The 25,006-nt window shown below is 44.8% G+C and overlaps 1 pseudogene; it reads left to right on the forward strand.

Moving 5' to 3' along the window:
* The first annotated feature begins 336 nt into the window (after positions 1 to 336).
* Positions 337 to 1,938, forward strand: LOC134943959 (E3 ubiquitin-protein ligase TRIM39-like; annotated as a pseudogene).
* The last annotated feature ends 23,068 nt before the right edge of the window (positions 1,939 to 25,006 follow it).

Here is a 25,006-nt window from a genome sequence, read left to right on the forward strand (position 1 = left end):
GATTTCTGCTGGGTCTTTGTCTAAAAATCCCTTTTTAAATCTCTATAGAAAGTGTTGTAGCTGTTGCTTTCACCTTCAGAGGATTCAGCATCCGATGTAGTATAAAGATTGCTGTCATCAATCTGGTACATTATCATGCATGTACTATCAGAACGTATCATATATCTGTATAAAGAGTCCCAGACCATGCACTCTCTAATGATTAGCCAAGACCTCTGGTAGCTTTCCATACTCTCTAACCATGGCCCCTGCCCAACACTGCATATATCTTTCTGTGGATGTTACTGCGCAGCCCCACCCTGTGTACTGATCTTTCATTTCTTCCTGTTTCCTAGAATGGCGTCTGCAGACCTGGGAGCTGAGCTGAGCTGCTCCATCTGCCTGAGCCTTTATACAGACCCTGTATCCCTGAGATGTGGACACAACTTCTGCCGGGACTGTATTGTGAGGGTGCTGGATACACAGGAGAGGGCTGGAGTCTATTCCTGTCCGGAGTGCAGGGCAGAGTATCAGGAACGCCCGACACTGGAGAAGAACAGGAAGCTGAGTAACATTGTGGAAAGTTTCCTATGTAGTCACCCAGAGCCGGAGGAGACCCGGATCTTCTGTACTTACTGTGACTCTCCTGTGCCGGCTACTAAAACATGTCTGCAGTGTGACGCTTCATTTTGTGACAAACACTTGAGTAAACACAGTAAATCTGCTGAACATGTTTTAACTGAACCCGCTGTTTCCCTTGAGGCCAAAAAATGCTCCGTACACAAGGAGACGGTGAAGTATTAGTGCTCGAAGGACTCGGCCGCTATCTGTACATATTGCTGGGTGGCCGGAGACCACCGGGGTCACCACGTGGAGCTTCTGAATGTGGTCTATGAGAGGAAAAAAGAGACACTGAGATCTGTCACTGAGACCCTGAAGTCTGAGAGAGAAGAGACTGAGAGGAGAGTGCAGCGTCTGCAGGATCACAGGAGAGAGGAGAAGGAGAAAGCCGCTGGTGTCACTGAGAGAGTCACTGATCTGTTTAGAGACATCAGGGAGAAGTTAGACACCCTGGAGAGGGAGATCCTGGGTGAGATCTCCAGACAGGAAGAGCAGATGTCACTCTCAGTCTCTGATCTGATCACACAGCCGGAGACACAGAAGGACGAGCTGTCCTGGAAGATTAGTAGCATTGAGGAGATGTGTAATATCACTGATCCATTAACTGTCCTGAAGGAGGAACCAGAGAGTGATGTCATCAGTCACAAGAGCTGTGATGTCACCAGTGATGTAAGAGTTGCTGGATGTCTGGATGAGGCAATAATCTCACAGATGTTACACAAGGGACTTTTACACTTGTCTGATAATCTGATGGATCTACAGACAAAGAGACAGTTCTCAGTGATGGAGAAAGCAGACATATTACTGGATGTCAAGACATCTAATAATTATATCAATATATCAAGTTCTCGCAGATATGCTTCTGGAACTGATGTATATAAGCACAGACCAGATGGACCAGAGAGGTTTATAGTCCGGCAGGTGTTAAGCTCCTGTAGCTTCTCATCTGGGAGACATTACTGGGAGGTGGATGTAAGTGCAGCAGAGAAATGGCTGATAGGGGTGGCCGGTCACAGTATAGAGAGAAAGGTAGATGGTAATGAATCATTTTTTGGTTTTAATGACAAATCCTGGGGTCTGCACTTTGTTGACAAACCTGTAACATGTCATAACAGTATATGTAATAATATCGAAATAAGACCAGGTTCTCCTGTGCAGACAGTGGGGATATACCTGGACTATGAGGCCGGGCGTCTGTCCTTCTATCAGCTGTGTGACCCCATCAGACACTTACACACCTTCTCCGCCACCTTCACTGAGCCCCTATATGCTGCCTTCTGTGTGCATGACAAAACCTGCATCAAAGTCATAAAGTAAATAGTGTAACAAGGAGATTATTTGACAGAAATCATAAAATAGATTATCTTACTGTGGAAAATGAATGACTGAATATAACTAATGTATTTCTTTGGATCATTATTTATTCTTTCCTATTAAAATGAACATCGATCATGAAAGTAATAATCAAAGACAGACCAAATACTATTGTAGAGGTGAGATCTATACTGTATAATTAATGTGTGCTCATCAAACAGTAACTTCCATCCAAAACTTTTGGATTGACTAAGTTATAACCACATACAAAGTTCCCCATAACGTGGGTGCAGAGTTCCCCTGATCCGCAGACTCCAGTGGTCAGTGATCGGGTGCTGGTCTGTTCTCTGCTAGTAAGGAGGGTCTGTGCCAGGCAGACAGTGCTGGTGGTGATGCCGCCCTCTGTAGGATGCCTCATTCATGAAGGTCTCAGGACAGGGGTATAAACCCCATCCTCATCTGTGTTCGGGACAGGCCTCCTCAGGCTCGGACTGGCCCACAGGGGTACAGGGGAAACCACCAGTAGGCCCCACTGCCTGGGGGCCCCTCCTCCTCTAGGGATCAGGTTCTAGACTGTGCACTTGAATTATACATATGTTACCTTATACTAGAGATGAGCGGGTTAGGTTCCTCGGGATCCGAACCCCCCCAAACTTCACCCATTTTACATGGTTCCGAGGCAGCCTCAGATCTTCCCGCCTTGCTCGGTTAAACCGAACATGCCCAAACGTCATCATCCCACTGTCGGATTCTCGTAAGATTCGTATTCTATATAAGGAGCCGCGCGTCGCCGCCATTTTCACTCGTGCATTGGAGATGATAGCGAGAGGACGTGGCTGCGTTCTCTCAGTTTCTATGTTCAGTGTGCTGCAAATATCTGTGCTCAGTGTGCTGCAAATATCTGTGCTCAGTGTGCTGCAAATATCTGTGCTCAGTGTGCTGCAAATATCTGTGCTCAGTGTGCTGCAAATATCTACGCGCTCTGCCTGAAAACGCTCCATATCGGTGCTGGATTGTAGTATATAGTAGGAGGACAGTGCAGAATTTTGCTGACCACCAGTATATAATATAATATATATATATATATATATATATATATATAGCAGTACGGTACAGTAGTCCACTGCTCTACCTCTGTGTCGTCAAGTATACTATCCATCCATAGACCATAGAACACTAACAAATCCCCTCTTGTGCTATAAATGATATGGTATGGCTGAGAGTTCAATAAATCAAACTTGTTATTCCATATATTTTATATATTTTAATACATAAAAAAAAGTATATATTCCATAGATAAACAACTTGACTGGTCAATAAAATCACTAACACTAAATATTCATATATAATATTATCAACTTCCTAAGGAGGTGGATCTAAGCATACTCTGTGCACAGAAAAATATAATATTATAATAGTAAAGGTAAAACTCAGTCCATATATTCAATTCAAATACCAGCTGTAATATGAACCCATGTAGCAAGCAGTATCCTTGAGAGTTACTTTGTATTAAAGTTCCTCAATGGGTCGCCGCTCAGCAAAGAAGAAGAATAATGTTATAAGAAACCGCTCCACACTGGAGCCTTACGTGTGGCTTCCACCAGCAGTATTGACACGGGAGAGTCCCAATAACAGACGAGGCGGTCTCGGGCTACGGGAACCGGCACCTGCGCTGGCGCCTGCTGTGCTGAATATTACCCGAATTCCAAGCTCTGTGAGTCCACACCTCTGGGACGAATATGGCCATTGACATGCCTGGTCAAATTACAAAAAAAAAAATCACCTCTTCGGTGTGGAATTATTTGAACAGAAATGCGGACAATAGGTGTCAAGCCGTGTGTTGCCTTTGTCAAGCTGTAATAAGTAGGGGTAAGGACGTTAACCACCTAGGAACATCCTCCCTTATACGTCACCTGGAGCGCATTCATCAGAAGTCATTGACAAGTTCAAAAACTTTGGGTGACAGTGGAAGCAGTCCACTGACAACTAAATCCCTTCCTCTTGTAACCAAGCTCCTGCAAACCACACCATCAACTCCCTCAGTGTCAATTTCCTCCTTAGACAGGAAAGCCAATAGTCCTGCAGGCCATGTCACTGGCAAGTCTGACGAGTCTTCTCCTGCCTGGGATTCCTCTGATGCATCCTTGAGTGTAACGCCTACTGCTGCTGGCGCTGCTGTTGTTACTGCTGGAAGTAGATCGTCATCCCAGAGGGGAAGTCGGAAGACCACTTGTACTTCTTCCAGTAAGCAATTGACTGTCCAACAGTCCTTTGCGAGGAAGATGAAATATCACAGCAGTCATCCTGCTGCAAAGCAGATAACTCAGGTCTTGGCAGCCTGGGTGATGTTAAAAGTGTGTCCGGCATCCACCGTTAATTCATAGGGAATTAGACAATTTATTGAGTTAGTGTGTCCCCGGTACCAAATGGGTGTGGTTCATCAAATCGACAGTATCTAGGTCGACAATGTTTCGGTCGACCGATTTAGGTCGACAGTCACTAGGTCGACATGGATGGAAGGTCGACAGGGTTTCTAGGTCGACATGTGCTAGGTAGACAGGTCTAAAGGTCGACATGAGGATTAATATTTTTTTTTGGTGGTGTTTTCTTCGTAGAGTGACCGGGATCCCCAATTAGTGCACCGCGTCCCCTCGCATGGCTCGCTTCGCTTGCCATGCTTCGGGCATGGTGCCTTCGCTCCTCTACCGCTTCGCTCAGCGCAGATTACTGTTCCAATCGTAGTCCACGTGGATCGTTAAGTATGAAAAAATTCAAAAAAAGAAAACAAATGTGAAAAACTCATGTCGACCTTTAGACCTGTCGACCTAGCACATGTCGACTTAGAAACCCTGTCGACCTTCCATCCATGTCGACCTAGTGACTGTTGACCTATAGTGGTCAACCTAGACAGTGTCGACCTTCAGACCGGATCCCGTACCAAATACCATCTAGGTTCCACTTCTCTAGGCAGGTGATACCGAGAATGTACACAGACCTCAGAAAAAGAGTCACCAGTGTCCTAAAAAATGCAGTTGTACCCAATGTCCACTTGACCACGGACATGTGGAGCAGGGCAGACTCAGGACTATATGACTGTGACAGCCCACTGGGTAGATGTATTGCCTCCCGCAGCAAGAACAGCAGCGGCAGCACCAGTAGCAGCATCTCGCAAACGCCAACTCGTTCCTAGGCAGGCTACGCTTTGTATCACCGCTTTCCATAAGAGGCACAGAGCTGACAACCTCTTACGGAAACTGAGGAACATCATCGCAGAATGGCTTACCCCAATTGGATTCTCCTGGGGATTTGTGACATCGGACAACGCCACCAATATTGTGTGTGCATTACATGTGGGCAAATTCCAGCACGTCCCATGTTTTGCACATACCTTGAATTTGGTGGTGCAGAATTTTTTTTTCAACGACAGTGGCGTACAAGAGATGCTGTCGGTGGCCCGAAGAATTGCGGGCCACTTTCGGCATTCAGCCACCGCGTGCCGAAGACTGGAGCACCAGCAAACACTCCTGAACCTGCCCCGCCATCATCTGAAGCAAGAGGTGGTAACGAGGTTGAATTCAACCCTCTATATGCTTCAGAGGATGGTGGAGCAGCAAAAGGCCATTCAAGCCTATACATCTGCCTACGATATAGGCAAAGGAGGGGCAATGCACCAGACTCAAGCGCAGTGGAGAATGATTTTAACATTGTGCGAAGTTCTGCAACCCTTTGAACTTGCCACACGTGAAGTCAGTTCAGACACTGCCAGCCTGAGCCAGGTCATTCCCCTCATCAGGCTTTTGCAGAAGAAGCTGGAGTGATTGAAGGAGGAGCTAAAATGGAGCGATTCCGCTAGGCATGTAGGACTTGTGGATGGAGCCCTTCATTCGCTTAACCAGGATTCACGGGTGGTCAATCTGTTGAAATCAGAGCACTACATTTTGGCCACCGTGCTCGATCCTAGGTTTAAAGCCTACGTTGTATCTCTCTTTCCGGCAGACACAAGTCTGCACATGTTCATAGACCTGCTGGTGAGACACTTGTCAAGTCAAGCGGAACGTGACCCGTCAACATCTCCTCCTTCACATTCTCCCGCTACTGGGGCTGCGAGGAAAAGGCTAAGAATTCCGAGCCCACCCGCTGGCGGTGATGCAGGGCAGTCTGCAGCGAGTGCTGACATCTGGTCCGGACTGAAGGACCTGCCAACGATTACTGACATGTCGTCTACTGTCACTGCATATGATTCTGTCACCATTGAAAGAATGGTGGAGGATTATATGAGTGACCGCATCCAAGTAGGCACGTCAGACAGTCCGTACGTATACTGGCAGGAAAAAGAGACAATTTGGAGGCCCTTGCACAAACTGGCTTTATTTTACCTATGTTGCCGCCCCTCCAGTGTGTACTCCGAAAGAGTGTTTAGTGCAGCCGCTCACCTTGTCAGCAATCGGCATACGAGGTTACTTCCAGAAAATGTGGAGAAGATGATGTTCATCAAAATGAATTATAATCAATTCCTCCGTGGAGACATTCACCAGCAATTGCCTCCAGAAAGTACACAGGGACCTGAGATGGTGGATTCCAGTGGGGACGAATTAATAATCTGTGAGAGGGGGGTGTACACAGTGAAAGGGGTGAGGAATCGGATGATGAGATGGACATCTTGCCTCTGTAGAGAGATTGATTGCTTCTTTTTTGGTGGGGCCCCAAACCAACTAATCATTTCAGTCACAGTCGTGTGGCAGACCCTGTCGCTGAAATGATGGGTTTGTTAAAGTGTGCATGTCCTGTTTATACAACATAAGGGTGGGTGGGAGGGCCCAAGGACAATTCCATCTTGCACCTCTTTTTTCTTTAATTTATCTTTGCATCATGTGCTGTTTGGGGACTATTTTTTGAAGTGCCATCCTGTCTGACACTGCAGTGCCACTCCTAGATGGGCCAGGTGTTTGTCGGCCACTTGGGTCGCTTAGCTTAGTCATCCAGCGACCTCGGTGCAAATTTTAGGACTAAAAACAATATTGTGAGGTGTTCAGAATAGACTGGAAATGAGTGGAAATTATGGTTATTGAGTTTAATAATACTATAGGATCAAAATGACCCCCAAATTCTATGATTTAAGCTGTTTTTGAGGGGTTTTTGTAAATAAATACCAGAATCCAAAACACACCCGAATCCGACAAAAAAATTTCCGGGAGGTTTTGCCAAAACGCGTCCGAATCCAAAACACGGCCGCGGAACCGAATCCAAAACCAAAACACAAAACATTTCCGGTGCACATCACTAATTATGTGTAACTGGAACTATACTAGGCCATTATGCGTAACTAGCAGTATATTGGGGCATTATGTGTAACTGGCACTATACTGTGGCATTAGGTGTATCTGATACTATACTTGGAGCATTCTATGTAACTGGCACTATACTGGGGCATTATGTGTAACTGGCATTATACTGGGGGTATTAAGTGTATCTGGCACTATACTGGGGCATTACGTGTAAGGAGCACTACTATGGGCATTATGTGGAAGGCTGCCAATTATTAGAGATGTGCACCGGAAATTTTTTGTGTTTTGTGTTTTGGTTTAGTATTCGGTTCCGCGGCCGTGTTTTGGATTCGGACGCATTTTAGCAAAACCTCCCTGAAATTTTTTTTTTCGGATTTGGTTGTGTTTTGGATTCAGGTGTTTTTTATTTAAACCCCCCCCCTCAAAAACAGCTTAAATAATAGAATTTGGGGGTAATTTTGATCCCATAGTATTATTAACCTCAATAACCATAATTTCCACTCATTTACAGTCTATTCTGAACACCTCACACCTCACAATATTATTTTTAGTCCTAAAATTTGCACCGAGGTCGCTGGATGACTAAGCTAAGCGACCCAAGTGGCCGGCACAAACACCTGGCCCATCTAGGAGTGGCACTGCAGTGTCAGACAGGATGACACTTAAACAAATAGTCCCCAAACAGCACATCAAGCAAAGATGAAAAAGAGGTGCAATGAGGTAGCTGTATGACTAAGCTAAGCGACACAAACACCTCAATATCACAGGAATTATTCATTCTAATCAACGGTATTATTGGTCCAAATCACCGAAAAAAATGATAAAATCACAGGAATTATTCGTTCTAATCAATGGTATTTTTGGTCCAAATCAATGGAAGAAAATGTCAAAATCACTGGAATTAAATGGCAGTAATGTCGGGAATTATATCAAATGGCAGTACCACTGGACATATACGGAAGTGTCAGACAGGATGGCACTTAAAAAACAGTCCCCAAACAGCACATGATGCAAAGAAAAGAGAAAAAGAGGTGCACTGTGGTCGCTGGACGGCTAAGCTAAGCGACACAAACACCTCAATATCACAGGAATTATTTGTTCTAATCAATGGTATTATTGGTCCAAATCACTGGAAGAAAATGACAAAATTACTGGAATTATTTGTTCTAATCAATGGTATTATTGGTCCAAATCACTGGAAGAAAATGACAAAATCACTGGAATTATTTGGCAAGATCACTGTAATTAATTAATAATTATAAATCACTGATATTAATTGGTAAAATCTTGCTATTGCCTGCCTAGCGAAGTGGAATCTAGATGGATTTGGTACCAGGGACACAATAACTTAATCAATTGTCTAAATCCCAATGCACTAATGGCGGAAAATGGGCGCACGTCTAACAGCGCACTGATTATGCTGAGAACTGATTATACTGAGAACTGATTATACTGAGAACTGATTTTACTGAGAACTGATTTTACTGAGAACTGATTTTACTGAGAACTGATTATACTGAGCACTGATTTTACTGAGCACTGATTTTACTGAGAACTGATTTTACTGAGCACTGATTTTACTGAGCACTGATTTTACTGAGCACTGATCAGGATACTAGAAGTGACACAGAGCAGCAAGATGCAGCAATGGCCTACTGTACTGTACTACTATATACTGGTGGTCACCAAAATGCTGCACTGTAATACTATATATACTGCTCACAAAAATGCAGCACAGATATGGAATGTATACTTGCAGTGACACGGAGCTGCAAGATACAGCAGTGGCCTACTGTACTGTACAACTATATACTGTTGGTCACCAAAATACAGCACACTGAGCACAGATATTTGCAGCACACTGAGCACAGATATTTGCAGCACACTGAGCACAGATATTTGCAGCACACTGAGCACAGATATGGAGCTTTTCAGGCAGAGAACGTAGCCACGTCCTCTCCGTTCAATCTCCAATGCACAAGTGAAAATGGCGGCGACGCGCTGCTCTTTATATAGAATACGAATCTCGCAAAAATCTGACAGCGGGATGATGACGTTCGGCCGCGTTCAGGTTAACTGAGCAAGGCGGGAAGATCCGAGGCTGCCTCGGACCCGTGTAAAATAGGTGAAGTTCGGTGGAGTTCGGATCTCTACCAATTATGTGTGTTGAGGGGGGTGAAAAGAAGGTATATTAATGTATAATATGATTACATAATATATAGTTGTGAGGATACACCCACTTTCCCAGGAGCGAACGGTGTGCATGGCGCGGGGGGGGGGGGGGGATGCTTAAATAAAAAATCTTAATCAGGGTGCTAGCAGGCCTGGAGTCAGCCCTTGGCACTAGGTCCATGGTTTAGGGAGACCACAGACCTGAGCTGCATGGGCACTAGGCCCACCATTGCTCCCAACTTTAGGCAGGCTGCAGGCCTGAGCTGCATGGGCATTAGGTCCACCATTGTTCCCCACTTTAGGCAGGCTGCAGGCCTGAGCTGCATGGGCATTAGGTCCACCATTGTTCCCCACTTTAGGCAGGCTGCAGGCCTGAGCTGCATGGGCATTAGGTCCACCATTGTTCCCCACTTTAGGCAGGCTGCAGGCCTGAGCTGCATGGGCATTAGGTCCACCATTGTTCCCTGCTGTAGGTAGGCTGCAGGCCTGGGCTGCATGGACACTAGGCCGACCATCGCTACTTCGATTTAGGAAGTCCACAGGCCAGAGCTGTGTGGGCACTAGGCTCACCATCGCCCCCACAGTCAGGCCCCCATTAAAGGTAGACTGTTGGTAAGACACCCGTTAGTGAGTAGGGTCTTATTGGTATTGTGAAATTGCATCTTGTTGTACCTTAGCACTGTGGTGTTTTCATTGCATTACTGTGTATAGCCAGGCCAAATGCATGAGTGTGTATGTTTGGTGCTCTGCTATAGGAACAGAGGAGAGGACCACGCATCCAGACAGCAGACAAGCTAGTCTCAGGTGAGTGCATCAATGTTTCATACGTAATCTTCGTGTGCTGGCATATGGGAAAATGGGGTCATATTGCCCATTTTCCAGGAGTAGCGAGTCGCGAGACAGATTCCTTGTCTTCGCAAGCCACCCTGCGACGGGTAGGCTGAGAAGCTTAAGCTCACTCAGCCTGACGTTGCAGATGAACATTGCAACCAATGGTCACAATGGTCATCTCAGATGCAATCACATCGTAAGTGCAGTCAGGAGGTGGTATGCACCTCCTCCTGCATTTGCATTGCTAAGAATTGCAATTGCAAGGCAGTGAAAACTATTGTAATAATGGCTGAACCAATCAGGATGCTAATAAAAAGACACCATTTCACCTGCAGCACTTACTTACTGCTCTCAACTATGGTTAAGGGCCTGATTCAGCATGGATTGCAAAAGCAAAATCTTTCTCTAATGGGCAAAACCATGCTGCACTGCAGGTGGGGCAGATGTAACATGTGCAGAGAGAGTTAGATTTGGGTGCGGTGTGTTCAAAATGAAATCTAAATTGCAGTATAAAAATAAAGCAGCCAATATTTATTCTGCACAGAAACAATATAACCCACCAGTGCCGTAACTAGACATATTAGCGCTGTGTGCAAGAAACAGCATTGGTATCCCCCCATCATATTTAAAATGGGGCCAGTGTGCCAAAAATATAGGGGTGTGGCTTCACAGGGGAGGGGCTTGGCAACAAAATAATGGCAATTCATGTTACGCTGCACAGTAGTCTCCATTATTCAAATTACACCGCATAGTAGTGCCACTTACACACATTACACCAGGTAGAGTCCCTGTCACACATTATGCCAGGTAGAGCCCCTGTCACACATTATGCCAGGTAGAGCCCCTGTCACACATTATGCCAGGTAGAGCCCCTGTCACACATTACGCCAGGTAGAGCCCCATTATACACATTACAGCAGTCAGAGCTCCCTTTTAAACATTACGGCAGGCAGAGCTCTCTTTTACACATTATGGCAGGTAGAGTTCCTTTTTACACATTATGGCAGGCAGAGCTTCCTTTTACATATTACGGCAGTAGAGTCCCCTTTTACACATTACGGCAGGCAGAGCTCCCTTTTACACATTACGGCAAGCAGAGCTCCTTTTTACACATTACGGCAGACAGAGCTCCCTTTTACACATTACGGCAGACAGAGCTCCCTTTAACACATTGCGGCAGACAGAGCTCCCTTTTACACATTACAGCAGGTAGAGCTCCCTTCTACACATTACGGCAGGCAGAGCTCCCTTCTACACATTATGGCAGGCAGAGTTCCCTTTTACACATTATGGCAGACAGAGTTCCCTTTTACACATTACGGCAGGCAGAGCTCCCTTTTAAACATTACAGCAGGCAGAGCTCCCTTTTAAACATTACAGCAGGCAGAGCTCCCTTTTACACATTACGGCAGGCAGAGCTCCCTTTTACAAATTACGGCAGGCAGAGCTCCCTTTTACAAATTACGGCAGGCAGAGCTCCCTTTTACACATTACGGCAGGTAAAGTCCCTTTATATATATATATATATATATATATATATATATATATATATATATAGTGGTAGATGCTCAATTAGTTTAGTGATATCACTCAGATGCTTGCAAGGGAGGGGTATTTATTATTCATACATTTGCGCAAATATATGTAACCAAGATCTTTGAATTCTAATATTATGTAGGATTTAAATCTGTTTACTGGTGTCATTCAGGGTGCTTGGGGAAACAAAATGCTTTTTTAGAGCTCCCTTTTACACATTACGGCAGGCAGAGCCCTGTTTAAACATTACGGCTGGTAGAGCTCCCTTTTACACATTACGGCAGGTAAAGCCCCCTATTACACAGTATGGCAGGTAGAGTTCCCTTTTTACACACTACTCCAGGTAGAGTTCCCTTTTTACACAGTACGGCAGGCAGAGCTCTCTTTTACACAGTACGGCAGGTAGAGCTCCCATTTACACATAACGGCAGGTAGAGTCCACCTTTTACACAGTATGGCAGGCAGAGCTCCCTTTTACACATTACAGCAGATATACTGTAAGTATTTTTGGAATAATATAACTTACAAGTGCCTCCAGGAAGAGGACTAGGCAATGGGCTGTAGTTATAGTATGCAGCAGCCACTGGACGGACTGAGGCAGTCGGAGGTAACAGCAGCTGCCAAGTGCCAATACACACAGCACAAGTGCACAACCTGTGATTCACGGGTCTTTGAAGGGGGAGGAGCCAAATTCTGGATTGGTGCGGCTTAAATAGTGGCCCACGGCTCCGGCTTCTTTACATAAAAATGATCAGAACCCCCCACGCCCCCCTGCGTGCAGGGCAGCGCTGCAGCAGCGAGAGGCAGTGAGACAAAGCAGCTATCGGCCATGCGGGTGTTGCTACCAGATGGTGCACCCACAGTGCAGTTGCACTGTGTGCAAGGCACCACTGCACACACCTAGTTACTGCCCTGTAACCCACCCGAATGTAACTCTCTCTGCACATATTACATCAGCCCCACCTGCACTGCACATGCTTTTGCCCATTAGAGAAAGATTTTGCTTTTGCGGTCCATGCTGAATTAGGCCTTGAGTTTGGTTATGGTAGCCTGGAGCCTGTTGACTGGAGGGGCCCAGGAGCAAGAAGCAGAATAGAGGAACCAGCATGTACTGTATGGGTGCCACAGAGTTTTTGTAGGCCTAGGTTCTTCTTTGGGCGGTTGAACCCCAATGCACTCTGATGATGTCATACAGATGTTCCGCCACAATCGGAACAACTTAATACATGGGCCTCATGACTCCTATACAAACTTCTGGCTGTTCTGCACTTCATGGCTACTGCAAGCTTTCTGTAGGTCACAGGGAGGGTGGTGGGAATTTCCCAAGATATCTGTTCACACTACCTGGGTGAAATCCTTGATACATTCAAGACCCTCTCCAGCACCTATATCTGTTTCCCGAGCCAGGAGTGACAGTGGCATGATGTCAGGTTAGGTTTTTATAGGATTGCAGGCATGCCAAATGTCCTGGGTGCTATAGATTGCATGCATATTGAGCTGCGACTGCCTAGGACAATAGCACATGTGTTCTTAAATAGTCACCACACCTATTCCAGCAGATGGTTTGTGATGCAAACCAAAGAATAATGAGCATTGTGTTCGGCTATCCTGACTCATGCTATGATTCCTTTATCCTCAGCCAGTCATCTCTGTGTGGTAAATTTGAGGTGAGACAAACGCTGGAGGCATGGCTGAATCTTAAGTACACATTCCCCTGGATAATTAAGTCAGTTGTGGATGTGGAGTCTCTTCAGAGCGATTTATTTAAACTGGAAGTTTGGGCAACGAAATGGAGTATGAGTTTTAATGTGGAAAAATGTAAAGTTATGCACTTTGGGACTAAGAATAAACACGCAAATTACCAATTAACCCCTTCAGTGGTGAGTTTTCAATTTAAAAACACACCCTGGGGTGTGTTTTTAAATTGGCGTGGGAGTGGTGGGGAAGGTACAGGGGGGCGAGTGATTGGGCTGGGCGAGGTTATCGCCCGACGATTGCCCGTGGACATTGGGGGTCATTCAGACCTGATCGCTCGCTAGCAATTTTTGCACCGCTGTGATCAGGTCAGAACTGCGCATGTTTATGCACCGCAATGCGCAGGCGTGTCGTACGGGTACAAAGCGGATCTTTGTTGTGCGATGGGTTTTACGAAGAATCCATTCGCACAGCCGATCGCAAGGAGATTGACAGGAAGAGTGCGTTTGTGGGTGGTAACTGACCGTTTTCTGGGAGTGGTTGGAAAAACGCAGGCGCGTCCAAGCGTTTGCAGGGCGGGTGTCTGACGTCAATTCCGGTCCCAGACAGGCTGAAGTGATCGCAGCGGCTGAGTAAGTTCTGGGCAACTCAAAAACTACACAAAACTTTTTTTATACAGCTCGGCTGCACATGGGCCCAGGTGTTTAGTTGACACTGACAAACAGCTGAGTCTTGAACCATGGAATTGTATCCGATAATATTAATCTACACTAACAGACTACATTACAAATGCAACATACATTATCCATATATGGTTTGACGTACACAAACACTATAACTACAAAACCAAAGCAGCTGCTGAATTCACATCTGTGGCCCAAAGTACAAAAAAATGCTAAGCACATTGTCCTGAAAAGCAAAAACAAATACCCCTAAAAAACTAATAACACGCGTGTACCCAAATTCACATCAACACAAAATATTTGTAAACAACATTAGGCAAAAATGATAACAAAATAAAAACATGCAACACATACATTTCACCGTAACAACCGCATTTAACATGCTAAGATTAAGGGTCTGTGCCCCATGAGCCACACCAAACACCCTAAACTATGTACACTTTCACATTAACCAGAAACAAGCGAAGGCAATAATGTTATTCATACATTCAAAACACACAGAATTTATTGAGACTACAATATGGGTAGGTACAACCAGTGTCGGACTGGGGCATGTAGGGCCCACCGGGGAAATGCAGTGGTAGTGGCCCATGTTTAGGGGCGTGTCCAGTCCACAGAGGATGTGTGGCCTGCCACCTCATTGGTTTGACTAACCATTAGAGAGTGCAACTTTTGGGCTCCTACATAAATATATACAGTAAATTCAGCTGCTGCATGCATGATAATGTACCAGATTAATAACTGCAATGCACTGTAGAAAATATACCATAGTCCAGTATAGGGAAACATATGTATGATGTATAATTCTAGTCACAGTCTGTAACCTGATCCTTAGAGCAGGAGGTGGGGCCCCCAGGCAGTGGGGCCCACCGGTACTTTCCCCTGTACCCCTGTGGGCCAGTCCAAGCCTGCGTACAACAATAACAACTACTAACCACACAACCATCAGGTGAAAACCAGTCTGCAAAAAAGTAAATAGAAGATGTGCTGTTTTCCAAAGGAAATAACGCAATTCTAAATGCACAATAAATATAAATTAAAATACTCACCATCCTGCCTGGGCCGATCTGAATCACGGACATAAGTCGCACCAACCACTTCCGGAAGAATTAGGCTCCTTACGGTCTCCTCCCACTCCGCATAGGTCGCAATAAAGGGATGGCCTCCCCCGGTTTGTCTCGCAGACTTCGCCTCCTTGGCCATCTTCGCCTTGACATGGCGCTTGATGTCATAAAAGCACTTGCGACATATGTCCTTGGTCCGCTTCACCACACCCTCGCTGTTCACTGCCGCAACCACTTTCCCCCACAACACACTCTTCCGGCGAGATGTGACCTTTGTGGCCTCACACCCAAACAGCTGCCAATGATGGCGCATCAGCTCACGCACCAAAGCCACATTCTCAGCATAACTGAACTTCTCATTAAGGCCCATCTTTGTAGTGGTGCACAGCTGCGGAGCTGCAGCACCATCACTGTCACTATCACTAGAGGCCGCAGCTGCAACCTCACCCACCTCCTCCACCTCACTCACCTCCTCCCTCTCACTCAACCCCTCCGCCTTCCTAACCTCCTCCCTCTCACTCACCCCCTCCATCTCACTCACCCCCTCCATCTCACTCAACCCCTCCATCTCACTCAACCCCTCCATCTCACTCAACCCCTCCATCTCACTCAACCCCTTCACCTCACTCAACCCCTTCACCTCACTGACCTCTGGGACGTAATACAGACAAACAACAATTAACACTGAGAAATAAAAAACAAATAACACTCCCCCACTACCACTACACACACACACACACACTAGACTTCAAACAAAAATGACAAGCACAAAAAAGTAGACAAACTCCAAACAAACTACACAACAAGAATCACAAGACTACTTACAAACACAATATAGCACTCACCAATCAATTAAATACTCCAAAACCACTCACCAACTCTCCAACACCACAGACCACTAACTCTCACCTCTCCACTATATAAACCCATGAGGTGCGTCAGCTTTGGGGCGTATCTATACTATGCAGCCCAGACACTTCTCCATCAGAAACAACCAATCACGTTCTAGTGACAGAAACGAAAGTCGGGGGAAATGCAGCCGTGAAGTGCAAAAAACACTGCAGCGAATGCAAACTACGAAACTGTAATAAAAAAATACAACTTTGGCCGCAAACATACAAATCGGACGAAAAACGAAGGAGAAAACTATGAAATTTGTCGTCATCGGAAATCACGAAAAACTTCAACTCAGCAGATTAGTAAATTACATGAAATAAAAACAAAAAGTTGCAAAAATACACAATTGATAAAAATCGAAATGAATCTCCCACCAAATCCCTAGAAATACGAATCTTGGTAAATATACCCCCTGGTGTCAGCTGATCCATCTGTGTCTTCCTGTGTTTTCTGTTCCTTAGGCTCTCTGTGTACATGTAGCTCCGCAGGTGCACAGGGTTTGTAATTAGGGTAAACACTCCCAGCCATGGACGTAGCTACCATAGGTGCAGGGGATGCGACTGCTATGGGGCCCGAGTTGTGTCTGGGGCCCGAGCCTTCCCTTGCACCTAGTTGCTGAGCCCCGGTGCTTGCATCTTTTACCTTTGTAAGTGTGCAGCAGCCACACCTGCTCACCTGGCCGCCAGCTCCGCCTCTACTGAGTACTAACTAATGCTGGGAGGAGGCATGGCTGAGTCTGCAGGAACATCCCTGGACCACAACCATGCCTCCTCCCAGCGTTTGTAAGGAGACGAGATGGAGCCAGGCCGGCCGGGAGAGCAAATGAGGTAACAGTGCAGCCCCACTGGTGAGTGCTGCGGGGAAGGGGGTCTTTTAAGAAATTCCCCCAGGGGAAGGGGGGACATGCACAGCGGTAGCGCAGGGGGCAGTACTGTGCCACGGTAATGAATTATGCTATGGGGGCCCATCAGGCATAGCTACACCCCTGCTCCCAGCCTGGCTTTTTTCATTGGTTAGTGTGGCTGTTATAAACCAGCCAGTATAGATCTCCCACACATATATTATAATTATTTTCTGCCAAGAACTACCTGGATTGCCTGGTTCTCCGAGTCGAGAGAAAGAATCCCGCACCAGAACTAATAAATGAATCAATATTGATATAAGGGGTTAAGCGTTAAATTACCATTGAATATTCGAATTTGGACGCTGGTGCTACCTACTGATCTAAAATTGTATACAAAGAAGAAAAATTGTGGCAGAGATCAGTTTACCTAGGTGCACTCTCCCCCCTTAAATGAATCCATTCTATAATGTTTTTACTTTAATAATTTTTTCAAACATATGATACCAATACCCACATGGAATGTCATCCTCTATTCGTAATATCCCATATGGTATTATAATGGCCTGAATATTAGGCCATATAAAGCGAAATATTAAAAAAAGAATTTTTATAGAAATAGAAAAACGTGAAAGGAAGAAGTATTTATTAGACAGATTTCTGTCTTGTGTAAGAATAAGAATAAAATAAAATTATTAAAACCAAATCGTGTGCCGCCTTTTTGTATTTAGTATCACTCTTGTAATGAGTATAAGTGTTCTAAGCTCCAATTATTGATATATATGCCCCTGATAATTCAGTGTGCTGCTCCGGTATTCAACTTTATTTCACCAATATATTCTTTCTAAACGTACCACACTTCAATTACATATAGCAGTGTGAAAAGAAATAAATATAACAATTTCTGTCCAGGTTTCAATGTTGATACTGTGTCTGCTTGTATTTATATATTCATAAACAGTTTTGTGTTTTAGTGTCCCATTTCTCTATGTATGCTATTGACACTGTATACACTAGTTCCTCTGACAGTAATGACTTTCTATCACCTGCTACTTTATGTGCTGTAACTGGCAACAAATGTTGCTATTTAGTATCAGTATGAATTCTTGGCAGTCTGCCAGTCTTCATATGCTACACAGAAATGAGTTGATAATTGCTTCCTGCTCTTTACCATGAAAAGTATATAGAGAGAAGTGTTCCCCCTCGGTGATCTGATATCAAATAATTGATTCTTATGACCCGGATGAGTACTGGGAATTATAATTCACAAATCCCCTCATCTCACACTTTTTACATGAATTCAATGGTTTATATCCCACAGTTATATTCTGCGTACATGTGTGGGAATGGGGGTTATGATAAGCTGTTGATCCCTGCTAGATCGCACCAGCCCTCCTAGGTTATGGAGAACAGGCTGTGTCAGAAAGTGGAATGCAGTCTGTATAGAGGTGGGTTTAATTTATTACATGTACATAATTTAATATATGATTAACAAAACGTTCCACCAGTCTAAATATGTCCATATAATCCTCCTGTCCTCCTCCTATGATCACCTATCACCCTGCATGGCAACCTCCGGGTAATCCTTCCTTTCTCTATATATTTACTTACTTAAGGTACATAGCTAGCACATAACTGTGTGGTACATTCATAAACAGTTTTTATGTTTCGATGTCCCTCTATGTATACTATTAACACTGTATACACTAGTTCCTCTGACAGTGATGAATTTCTCTCACTTGCTGTTTTATGTGCTGTGACTGGCAACAAATGTTGCTATTATGTATCAGTATGAATTCTCGGCAGTCTGTCAGTTTTCATACGCTACACAGGATTAAATTGGTAATTACTTCCTGCTCTTTACCATGAAAAGTACATATAGAGAAGTGTTCCCCCTCGGTGATATGATGTCAATTAATTGCTTCTTATGTCCAGGATGAGTGCTGGGAATTATGATTCACAAATCCCCTCATCTCACATTATTTACATGAATTCAATAATTTATATCCCGCAGTTATATTCTGCGTACATGTGTAGGGATGAGGGTTACAATAAGATGTTGATCCCTGCTGGATCACACCAGCACTCCTGGATTATGGAGAACAGGCTATGTCAGGAAATAGAATGCAGTCAGTATGGTGGGTTCGATTTATTGTATGTAAGGCCCACCAATTGACTTGCTCCGCATAGCTTAATATATGATTAGCAAAACGTTACACATTTCTGACAATCTAAATATGTCCATATCCTCCTCCTGCCCTCCTCCTATGATCATATATCACCCTGCATGGCAATCCCAGAGGAAGCTCTAACAAAGAGCGAAATGCGCATTGGTTTAGCCGTGCGCCGCTAATGTAAAATTGTTGTTCTTAAGCTCCTAATTGTATCACCGATGTACCACACATTTATGTGCTAGCCATGTATTTGAATTAAATACATATAGGAAGGAAGGGTTACCCGAAGATTGCCATGCAGCGTGATATATGATCATAGGAGGAGGGCAGGAGGAGGATATGGACATATTTAGATTGTCAGAAATGTGTAACGTTTTGCTAATCATATATTAAGCTATGCGGAGCAAGTCAATTGGTGGGCCTTACATACAATAAATCGAACCCACCATACTGACTGCATTCTATTTCCTGACATAGCCTGTTCTCCATAATCCAGGAGTGCTGGTGTGATCCAGCAGGGATCAACATTTTATTGTAACCCCCATTCCCACACATGTACGCAGAATATAACTGTGGGATATAAACCATTGAATTCATGTAAAAAGTGTGAGATGAGGGGATTTGTGAATTATAATTCCCAGTACTCATCCGGGTCATAAGAATCAATTATTTGATATCAGATCACCGAGGGGGAACACTTCTCTCTATATACTTTTCATGGTAAAGAGCAGGAAGCAATTATCAACTCATTTCTGTGTAGCATATGAAGACTGGCAGACTGCCAAGAATTCATACTGATACTAAATAGCAACATTTGTTGCCAGTTACAGCACATAAAGTAGCAGGTGATAGAAAGTCATTACTGTCAGAGGAACTAGTGTATACAGTGTCAATAGCATACATAGAGAAATGGGACACTAAAACACAAAACTGTTTATGAATATATAAATACAAGCAGACACAGTATCAACATTGAAACCTGGACAGAAATTGTTATATTTATTTCTTTTCACACTGCTATATGTAATTGAAGTGTGGTACGTTTAGAAAGAATATATTGGTGAAATAAAGTTGAATACCGGAGCAGCACACTGAATTATCAGGGGCATATATATCAATAATTGGAGCTTAGAACACTTATACTCATTACAAGAGTGATACTAAATACAAAAAGGCGGCACACGATTTGGTTTTAATAATTTTATTTTATTCTTACACAAGACAGAAATCTGTCTAATAAATACTTCTTCCTTTCACGTTTTTCTATTTCTATAAAAATTCTTTTTTTAATATATCGCTTTATATGGCCTAATATTCAGGCCATTATAATACCATATGGGATATTACGAATAGAGGATGACATTCCATGTGGGTATTGGTATCATATGTTTGAAAAAATTATTAAAGTAAAAACATTATAGAATGGATTCATTTAAGGGGGGAGAGTGCACCTAGGTAAACTGATCTCTGCCACAATTTTTCTTCTATGGTTCTCCGAGTCCAAGCTCTAGTTCATACTTAAAGTCTGAATTGCCAGTCAGTGCCCTCCCGCTACTCCTGCCTTTGCTTGATCATGTTTCCAGGACTACTTTGATTAAGTATTGCGAACTTTACCTATACCTTGTGAATTTTTCAAGTACTCCCTTTATGCTGAGAACACTGAATTTATTTGGTTGCTGTGAACTTAAACTATGCTCTGCGGATTTTCAAGTTATTAACCTCTGCAAACTTTCATTTGATTTTTGTGCTTTATTTGCTTTTGCCATGTTATGAAGGATCACTACTTGGAAATAGATTCTGCAGTTAATAAAGTCATCACAAACGTCATCATTCCTGTGCAGGATCATTATTCAGAGCAGGACATATTGGGGTTAATTCAGACCTGATCGCTAGGCTGCATTTTCTCACAGCCTGTGATCAGGTCCGAACTGCGCATGCGTATGCACCGCATTGTGCAGGCGTGTCAGCTGACTGCATCGGTGTATAGTGACGGAATGGTGCAAAACAAGTGATCGCACGGGCGATTGCCGGAGATTGACAGGAAGAGGGCATTTGTGGGTGGCAACTGACCATTTTCAAGGCTTGTCTGGAAAAATGCAGGCATGGTAGATGCTAGAACCAAGTGGCCTAAGGACCTTTTCCATCAGGGGGAGGAGCCACAACACAAGGAGGAGGAGCTACGGCCAGCGAGATAGTTCCTCTACTATTCACGCCACCAACTATTACCTTTAGTAACCTGGTGGCAAGCGAAGCGAGCCCGTGAGGATACTTTTCGGGTACCCTGTTCGGCCATAGCTCCTCCCCCTGGTGACGTGTCTCCTCCCCTAGTGATGTCAGAAGGTCCCTTCTCCCATTGCGATTTAGAACCAACCATGCAGGCATGTCCAAGCGTTTTCAGGGAGGGTGTCTGACGTCCATTCCGGTCCTGGACAGGCTGATGTGATAGTAGTGGGTGAGTAAGTCCTGGGCTGAGCAGAGACTGCACATAGGTGGTCATTCCGAGTTGGTCGCTCGTTATTTTTTTCTCGCAACAGAGCGATTAGTCGCTAATGCGCATGCGCAATGTCCGCAGTGCGACTGCGCCAAGTAAATTTGCTATGCAGTTAGGTATTTTACTCACGGCATTACGAGGTTTTTTCTTTGTTCTGGTGATCGTAATGTGATTGACAGGAAGTGGGTGTTTCTGGGCGGAAACAGGCCGTTTTATGGGTGTGTGTGAAAAAACGCTGCCGTTTCTGGGAAAAACGCGGGAGTGGCTGGAGAAACGGAGGAGTGTCTGGGCGAACGCTGGGTGTGTTTGTGACGTCAAACCAGGAACGACAAGCACTGAACTGATCGCACTGGAAGAGTAAGTCTGGAGCTACTTAGAAACTGCTAAGAGGTGTGTAATCGCAATTTTGAGAATCTTTCGTTCGCAAATTTAAGAAGCTAAGATTCACTCCCAGTAGGCGGCGGCTTAGCGTGTGCAAAGCTGCTAAAGGTAGCTAACGAGCGAACAACTCGGAATGACCCCCAAAATCACTTTGTACAGCTCTGCTACACATGAGATCGCACACTTGCACAGCTAAAATACACTCCCCCTGTAGGCGGCGACTATCTGATCGCAGCAGTGCAAAAATCGCTGCCCAGTGTATCAGGTCTGAATTAGGCCCATTGTCTTTGCTTTTGTGCTGCATTTATATTCTAATTCAGATCTGGGCACTAATTCCCCAGCTGCAGTCACCTGTGTTTTAGTTCTGTGCAGCATTATTGAACTCTCATTATGTCTTTTGTACAGCTACACATTCATGGCCTGCATATTTTATGTCTGATTGTTCCCAGCTATTCTCTGTTCCAGAACCAGGACAATCAGTATTGAGTGATTATTCTTTTAACTACTTCCTTACTAGTACTTACCTGCAGTAATTACTCCAGCATTTAACCCTTTCTTACAATTCACCTGCCAACCATTATGGCAGGTGAATCCTAACATTAAACTCTAACATTATAACCGGCCACACATTACTGGAGTAGTATCAGTGATGTGCGGTGGGGTGAGGCAGGTGAGGCAGAGCCTTTCCTGTCATACTTACGTTTAAACCAGAGATTTGACTGAATAAAGTATATAAAAAATACTGATCATTTGTTTGAAATATCTTCTTTGCATTATTCTAATAATTTTTATAGCCCAAACTCTGGAGTAAAAAGTCTATGGCAGGTGAGGCAGTGCCTTCACTACCTATCTTTACCGCACATCTCTGCTCAAAACTCACCAAATTTCCAGGAGTTTATAATGCTGCACCTGTGTATAATGCCCAGATGTACCCTTTGGCTCGTATATTGCTTGTAAATCTGGCTCCTAATCCATTTAGCTCACCGCACATCCCTGAGTAGTATGTTCAGAAAGGACCCTGTCTTGTTAAGTCCAGTCCAGATCTCGGCCAGTTAGACTCAAGTCACAGATCCAGGGGGTAATTCCAAGTTGATCGCAGTAGGATTTTTTTTAGCAATTGGGCAAAACCATGTGCACTGCAGGGGGGGGGGGGGGGGGGGCAGATATAACGTGCAGAAAAAAGAGTTAGATTTGTGTGGGTTATTTTGTTTCTGTGCAGGGTAAATATTGGCTGCTTTATTTTTACACTGCAAATCAGATTGCAGATTGAACACACCCCACCCAAATCTTACTCTCTCTGTACATGTTATATCTGCCTCCCCTGCAGTGCACATGGTTTTGCCCAATTGCTAACAAGAATCCTGCTGCGATCAACTTGGAGAGTAAACTAATTGCCACCAAGCAATGCAATGATCATTTTCGTGACCATATGGAGAGCCTTTTAGTGACTGCCAGACAATATGGAGAGCATTTTAATCACCACCAGACAATACGGAGACTGTTTTAGTCACCAACAGACAATACAGAGAGCATTTTAGTCACCACCAAACAATACGGAGAGCATTTTAGTCACCACCAAACAGTACAGAGAGCATTTTAGTCACCACCAGACAATACGGAGAGCATTTTAGTCACCAGCAGAGAATACAGAGAGCATTTTAGTCACCCCCAGACAACATGGAGAGCATTTTAGTCACCACCAGACAATACGGAGAGCATTTCAGTGACCACCAGACAAAACCAAGAGTATTTTAGGGACTACCATAAAATACTGAGAGCATTTTTGTGAATAAAAATAATTATACAATGTGGCACCTCACTTCTACAACTGAGCCCCTCAATACCTCTCCCCCACAAAATGGACCCCATGCTAGATGTAGTGGATATGAGCGAGGGAACAAATGCTGGTCTAAATATATGCTGACCCTTAAACTGCCAGAGACTCATTGGTGGCAGTGGACACTGAGAGCAGCTCCAGGAGCTAATGCACGGGTTATGGAACTGTACCCTGCATTCCAGCTATACAAGGTCTAGTGGCCAGAGTGGGGAAACATTCGGGACCTTGGAGGAGAGGAGATTAAAATAAAACAGGGGACCTGTGAACCGTTAGTGCCAAGGAAGCTTTCTTAGGGGACAGAGCTGCGCTGTGTGTACCTGTGACACAGCAGCTCCTGAATCTTGTGAGGCAGCTCAGCAGTGGGTGTGTGGGGCAGCTGCCGCAGTGCAGAGGAGTGCAGCAGCAGTAAGTAACAGGGAGCCCCTGGCTGATGGATGGAGGAGTCCGGTGGTGCTACTGGGGAGGCTGCCACAGTGGCCAGAGCTGTTTTGTGGCCCTGTGAAGCTGCTGCCTATATCTAACAGCAGACAGGAGAGGAGGTATTGGAGGCAGGGTGAGCGAGACTGGAGGTGTAACTTTCCAAATAGGGAGGAACCGGAGGCCGGACCAGGTACAGCAGCTTAGTGACCAGTCGGAGGCTTACCTTGAGGGGTGGTTAGACTAACGTGACAGCCGCAGCAGTAGTAATGGCTATGATTCAACTGCTATCCCTGCGTGTTGGGGGTGCCCGACATTAGGGGGTGCCTGTGCGCACACCTAAGCTGTCTCTATTGTGGGAGTGCTGAACACCTGATTAAAGACCGTTAATTATGCAAGTCCAGAAATGGTGATAAACTTCATCCTTCATGGGTTCAAGCTGATCAATCACTCTATGTTCTTCCAGACTTTATTACTCCCAATAAGGTTGCCCAAAAGAAAACTCATATTTACGAATGGAGTCCTGTGACAAGGAGCCTTAAACTCAAATTTGGGAACCAGCAGGAGATGGTTAAGTCTCTCATCAATGGTCAGGTATTCACTGCCTGTGCCCCAGGAGGGGTCTCAGGTGGCTGTGCCCCAGGAGGGGTCTCGAGTGGCTATGCTCCAGGAGGGGACTCATGTGTCAAAGCCCCAGGAGGGGACATGTCTGCCAAAGCTGCAGGAGGGGTCCCTGTTGCCCTTGCTTCATGGCATGGTGACCTGTCTGCCCTTGCCTCACGGCATGA

Source organism: Pseudophryne corroboree, chromosome 7, assembly GCF_028390025.1.
Source record: "Pseudophryne corroboree isolate aPseCor3 chromosome 7, aPseCor3.hap2, whole genome shotgun sequence".
NCBI classification, from domain to species: domain Eukaryota; kingdom Metazoa; phylum Chordata; class Amphibia; order Anura; family Myobatrachidae; genus Pseudophryne; species Pseudophryne corroboree.